Below are 7,619 nucleotides of genomic sequence, written 5' to 3' on the forward strand. Positions count from 1 at the left end.
ATTTTCTATTAGATTCCTCATTTTCAGATGGTAAAATCAAGTGCTTAAGAATTATCTTTTATGAATTTTATAGTTCTTGGTTCCTTCTTATTGTTAGTTGTAATTTAGTTGTTGTATTAGATGGAAAGATTAATTCATTAATTAATGCGAAGGTTTTTGTGCATGTTATTAATTATTTATGTAACAGATATTCAAAGTGCAAATATATATTTTGGTATATCTTGACGATATCAAGAAATTATAAATTTCTTTTCAAAAAACAAGAAAACATTCTTTTTTAGAAGCATTAAATATGGGAATAAACTTGTAATTAGTAATTTTCGACTTTAAATTATCCTCATAAAAAGAATATTAATTATAACTTTTTAATATTGATTGTAATTTATAAATCTTCCTCGTCCATTTTTTTTATGCTGCAATGGCAGGAATTTCATATTTTGTGGGAAAAAAGTTCGTACACATTTTTTTTCCCCCTGTAACGCTACATTAGTCTTTTTTTAGATGACCATGAGTTTTGATCGTATCCTAATCAACAGCCTTGAAATGACATTTTAAATTTGCGGTTATGGTTTTGAACACATCTGATAATATGAATGGAAAGCCTGTTCATCTCTTACTGCCAGACTATTATATTAAGAACTTCTTATCAAGGTTGTATAAACGGAGTTACAATAAAAATTCTCAAATGTGATTAATGGAAAGATGGAACAATGTAAACAATTGTTAGTAATTCTTAGTTATGTTATCGTATCTGTAAGGACTGCTGAGAAATTGCGAAAAATTCAAGGCTATTATTTATTAACGGCTGAGAGTTTTCTATGTATTTATGTAACCTGCAAATAAGAAGTCATCAGTCTATTAGTGATTTATCAAGTATATCAATAGCTTTTTGTTAACTATAAGACTTTTCTGATGTTGGCCAGAAATACGTATAGCTTTATAGCATACTGAAATAAAAAATGAACAATGCATTTTTTAAAATTAAAAATTGATTATGATTTAATGTGGGGTGTTTGTATGAGTGATGGGAGAAAAAAAATTAAATTTTATCGGAATTTAATTCTTAGAAATAAGAAAGAAAATATTAATGCAAAACATTACAAATCATAGAAATGCAACTTATATGGAAATCAAAAATCTAAAGTTTTAATTTAAAAATTTATATAAGTTTTGACACAGAATAAATAAATAATCAAAATCACAATTAGAAACTATTGGAATGCTAAATTAAGTGTCACAATTTTGTAACAATAGAGAATTCATAAAATGATGCAAATAATTAATTAATTTTATAAACAGGAAATCGAATCTTAAAAAAAATATTCATTGCTTTAAATAATGTAGTCTGCAGTCAATGCTTAACTTATTTATTCGATAAACAATAGAGAAAATGTACTTGAGAGGAAATATTTACAAAGCCTGGCAAAAGCTCTTACGAAAGAATGCTTTGAATGAAGAGCGTCTGTTTATAAAAAGATCTAAAACAAAAAAGTATTGGGAAAAAAAAGCAGAACAAGGTATTAAAACGTGAATTTCAGATTTAAAAAAACCTAATTACACCAGGTTTAACCGTATCACAGCCCAATTTTAATTATTAATCTCTCAAAAAATTATATTTCATAATAATGCATCTAGGAAATAAGCGTGACCTTTCAATACAGAGGGCGAATTTGCATCTCCTGGAAGGTTAAAGACTGTTCGCATGGTTTATTCTAGTTTTTTTAATGCGTGGGAATTATGCATTAATCTGATTTCTTTAGTTATATTTAGTTCATAAGCTTCTCGGAAGCATTACTCAAAGAAATGCAATCTTACTAGTGTAAGTTTAAGAGATTTCTTATGATGTTATGATATCCTCAACTATCTGATGATTGTTTAAATCAATCTAGATCCTTAATAGAAATCAGATAATATTATTAAATTCGACTTTGTAACCGAGAAGTTTATTTTGGTGTACTGAATATATTGAATAATCGATGACTGATCTAAAATTAAATAAGTCAGATTCAACTGTTGACAACCTTACATAATAAATCTGCGTCATACTGTCATATCAATGCGATTAATGCTTAACCAAATTTTATAATTATTTCTATAAAAAATTTATTAATGAAAGTTTAAACATCTCAACAACTGAAGATTTGTTCGTCTAGAAGGGCTGTTATCCTTTTAACAGTATCTCGGATATGATTGTCACAAATAAAACGTGAAAGTTGTAGCAGAAAATAATCTCAAACACATTGACAGAGTATTTAAGGAATAAAAAAAATATTATTTGTACATTTTAAATGTAAATATATAATAACATTATTATTTTTTAAAGAAGGATTTTTCTATCCATGATGCTCATGAACACTAAAAAAATAATTACTGAAATCGGTTAGAAACAACAGTAATCCAGAAAGAAATAAGACACTACAGGAGCCTAAAAAAAGAAAGCTGAATTTTCTATAATAAGGAATTCTGCCAAAGCTAAACACTGGGAAGCAAAATACGTATGATTAAACGATCAATAAAATGAATAATTTTATATAAAAAAAATTAATCGAACTCAAAATTGATAAAATTCGATTCCCAAAACGCTGATATCGGCTTTTCTGGGGAAGTGCAATGTAAAATATAAAATAAAAATAATGCTAGTGAAAAATATTAGCACACTTCAGCCCATTAACCTTTGTTAGAATTTAGCATAGTAAATGAAATTTGAAGTTTGCGGTCTTACTTTATCTACATAATATTCAGGAATATTCAAATTAAGACTAATAATCAAAATCGGATTGAAATAAATGGTGATTTAGTAACACAGAAAGAAAAATGCATTTCCAAATACAAAATAAGAAAAAAAAATACTGAATATAAAAAAAAGAAAGAACCATATTCGTGTTTATATACACCTTTGGGATTGCTCACATTCGATACTCGCGCATATTAAACAAATAAAAATAAAATCAGAAGCCAAAACAAGATGGCTAGGTACGAAAAGAACGTTACTGTTATTTTTAGATAACTCTTATGTAAAAAGATTATATGTCTGAAATTTGATTAACAATAGAATTTGTGATCATGCGTGCTATACGGAGTATCCATAATAATCATGTCCCAATAGATAATTTTTAAACTTCTAGACATAAATATGTGCTCGAAAAATGTTCTTAATAACAAAAAAATTCTGTTACAATCAATAAATGTAGTGTTTTAAATATATGAAGTCTAAATTTTTATTCAGTCCCCCTCTCCTGTTTGTCATATTTAGTAAAATATTCTCAATACATTAACATTGTTAAGAAAAAAATTCCACTCTTCTACGATCAAAATTGACTGGATGGTTTAGAAGCTTTGAAGCTCTTTGTTTTTCATCAAACAATAGATATCCAAAAGTCTTCTACTCCCTTGAGGAGTACACTGTAATGATCTAAAATAGTCATTATTCAAAGCTTCACAGTCCCATCAGTTTGATCATAGAAGAGTTGACTTTTTGTTGTTTAATATATTTAAGAGTCAATCATATTTTACAAAATACAGTTAATTGGATCAGATGGTCTGTATAAAAATTTAAACATCATAATTTTTTTAGAATTATATTTATTGGTTGAAACAATATAAAATGTAATTCGTCACATCACTTACAACATTTTTTTGTCTGGAAATATTGGCCTATTGCTAAAAGTCTTTGGGCTTCACGTTTATGGTTATGATTGGACACCCTGTTTATTAAATCATAAAAATTAATTGCAAAACCGAGAGTATTTCGATTTGACAACCAATTTTATTAATTCAATATTTAAATTTTATCTATTAAATAAACAAATGAATTTTTCTAAAAATAATCTTCTTGTCGTGGTTATAAGATAGCTTTTTCTTTAGTAAATATAATTCTATCAAAAAATCATTGAAAAGACATACGAAAATAAGTATCATTAAACTGTTAAGAAACAATTGTTACTGAAACCAAGGAAAAAAATGTATATGTAGGGTACTTTAGAACTAGACATAAAAATTTTCTGCAGACAAAACGAAAAGAGTATTTAGAAGGATAGATTAGATGAATCGCCATTCGAGGTCATTTCCCGAACCTCAGAAATAGAAATTAGTGTTAAACTTTCTAAAAATCTGTATCTATGATTCTGAATCATACTGCATGAATTCTTTTAGATGAAATTCACTTTAATTGTATTCATTTTCAAATATGAAAGTAGGTTATTTACATTTCACAATTTAATTACAGCCACGTTTTTGAAAGTAAATGAAACGTGAAATTTCAAATATCTGCAAACATTTAATAGATTTCATTTTCTTTCATTTTTTTAAAATATGTATTCCTCAGTGATGTGACAAATGACCGTTAATCACGAACTGACTACTCCAACCAGCCGGAAGGCAGGCGGAAAAACTTAAATGACTGAATCGCTGCAACAGTCACACAGGCGGGAACTGTGACTGAGTCCTAAGGGCCGTCATCGGCCACTCTACAACCCTCCCCAAAGGAAGTACGTTCCGTTATCGGTGGGAAGAACTAGACCTTCTTTTCGTGTACCCTCCACGGTGGCGAGAACCAATGTCGGAAGCTTTTCATTCTCAATTAGGAGGTGCCCCCCCCCCGTGATACACAAATGAACATAAAATTAAATTTTATTAAAATGTTCGGTAAATTAAACATTTTTTATTCTTTAATTATTTTCTAAGTTTTCTTACATGGAACAATCATAAAAATTAAAAAAATTGCAACATTAAATTAAAAATTTCATACATCTAAAAGCTTTCAATGACAAGTTAAGAATACAAGAATTTAAGTTTTGAATTCCTATAATGCATCGCTTTATAATTATGGATAAAAAAAGTCATAAGTTGAAATATACCATTACATGCTACATTTTGGCAGATTTTTAGTAGGAATATAAAGCGATTCAGTAAAGAATAACTAAAATACAGTGAGGGCTTATGAAGACAGGCCATCTGATATATTCACAGATTTTATGTACGATAATGAATGATAGGAAGATGTAACAGCAAAAAAATAATGTAATCCTACGTTCCTATTGCAAATTAATATTATTTTCTTTCAACTTAATTATTTGCTTAATAAAATTTGTAATATTATATTCATACAAACAAAACACTTCAAGATTTAGGATGAATCTCCATGTTATAAATCTCTCAGATTTCGACCCCCACCCCATTTTAGAAATTTTTTCAGTAGATGAATACGGCAACTCTAAAGAGGTTAGTTAGTTAGGCAAATAAAACTTGGAATGTCACTTTAGCGCAAATTTACAGTTCTATTTCATTTTCTTTGCTAAAATCCACTAAAGGCATTTTGTTATTCATTTGTCTCCAGCTGAACACGACAGCGTAAAAGTGATAAAAGACAAATAAAATTTGAAATATGGTTTCTATGATCAAAATTACAGATTTGTGTTCCATGTTGAGGCAACATCCCTCCCCCCTCCCCCCCCAAAATGACTATCTATCATCTGTATATGATTCGATAATTCAAAAATTCAGCAAATTAGATGAATCAAATTAGGTTTATGATCTTTACATTAAAATTGTAAATCTGTGTCAAATTTTGAATTCTGTTAGCCAATGAAAACATGCCTAAATGCATATTTGATTTTTTTCCTCAGAACTATAAAATTTACCACTTTGTGTAAATATTTAAAAAAAAAATGTCTAAGAAAGAGCATACTTTTCGTAATGCATTTTCTTATCTAGTCATTTAAGTTCAAAATATTTGACCCAAGTTATTTTTAAAACGTTATCAATTTACTATAAGTTAATTTCTGAAGCTTATTGATTTTCTGTCATCCCCAGAAAAACATTAAGAGATAACGACAGTGCTTTGATTCATAGTTCAAAATCCATTCACTTTCTTTTTTTTTTCCTTATCGAGAATTTTATAAAACATTGCCCTTTTATCTGACTTAAAATCTTTATATAGTTAAAAATAAATTTGCATTATCTAAGTATATTTTTATCATACGAGGCAATACTGAATTAGGTCATGCTAACGAACTTATTAAGTAACAGTTATATTTTTGTCAATACACTTAAGATAAATCCATTTAAAAAGTTAAATTTCTTAAAACCCGGGTTTTATGGTTTAAGCAAAATCAGCTATATGAGCTATATTTTAACACTTTTATAGGATTTTTAATTTGGTTTTTTTTTTATCATTTAAAGGCAGAAGCAGAAGTATAGACTTATAGCAGAAATTGTTTTGACAATGAAATTTCTAGAGTACTATTTTGTGGGATTGAAAGTTAAATTCATATATAACAATTCTGATTTTTGATACCAAATAAATCAGAATCAAGAAAATCAATTATTCTCCTTTAATGCAGAAAATTAAAAAAAACATGAAAGCATTAATGAAAAGCATTTCCATGAAAGCATTAATTTTTAACAAAAAATTAACAGATTTAACAGAAGACGATAAAACTAAAATCGCAGAATTTCATATTTTGATTTGTGATATGAGGTTTTAAGAAAAAAGAAATAAGAAAATAAGTAGCTTTAAAAAAAACTTGTGAATTAAAATTTTAAAGAATTAACAATTTAAAATATACATTGCAATCAAGATTTGAATCGTAACGATAAAAAAAATTACTTGGATTTGATCGACTTAAGTCTTGGTTAACGGCAGATGCCTATGTTAAAAGCTGAAAATGCCCTTAATTTGATTCTTGTCAGATGATTGAAACCGAATAAAGCTTAGGCAATGGGTAAGTTGCGATCGAGTTTAATACTCTAAGTCATAATTTGATCTTTGTTTACTTTCCGTCTAGGTTTGTTTGGGAAAGTATCGGTCCCCAGGCATCCGGCACTTAACATGTTAACGATATATTGGGTTGGTAATTTCAAAAATGAAGAATGCATCAAAAGGCATCATGAATATAGAGATGGCGTGATTGCAATAGTCTTAAAATATTTAACAGCAGTGTTGAGATGGGAGAAAGGTTTGAATCTGTTGTATGTGATTGATATCTCAAATAATGATTTCGACAATTAGAAATGAGTGCTGAGGATAGATTTATACATTGATATTCATTATTAGCAAATATGTCTAGGGACATTTAAATGAAAAGATAGAACTTCTTGTTATTTCCCAAATCCACAATTTGTATTTCTGAAGGAATTTACTAGTACTATATTGAAATTTAAAAATATCTTTATATAAAAAAATGTTAATATGAGATATAAATACTGAAAGCAGTGAATTTACTTTTTTTAAATGTGGGATGAATAGTGCTACAGATTTAAATCGATTCTTAGCATTTTCATTTTGATGTAATTTCGAGATCTATTAAAAATGGAATGATTAACAGCGGAAACCAACCGCTGTCATAAAATGTTTATTTAAATGTTTTAACTTTATTGTGAAACCATTAATAATTTTAGATCAATGCAGTAAGTAGAAAGCGGATTCTTTAATGATATAAGAAATAAGAATTTAATGCTTGGATTCTAACGCGTCCGTCATTTCCTTCAATGCTTTCAATGATTTGAATAGTTTCTTTCTCGATATTTTTGAATCGAGCGTCTTTTAAACTTAGTAGCACTGGCATTTAATTAAGGGGAAAGCATTACAAAATTATTTGCAAGACGTTTATAGTAATATT

This window comes from Argiope bruennichi, chromosome 2 (genome assembly GCF_947563725.1).
Source record: "Argiope bruennichi chromosome 2, qqArgBrue1.1, whole genome shotgun sequence".
Classification (NCBI taxonomy): Eukaryota; Metazoa; Arthropoda; class Arachnida; order Araneae; family Araneidae; genus Argiope; species Argiope bruennichi.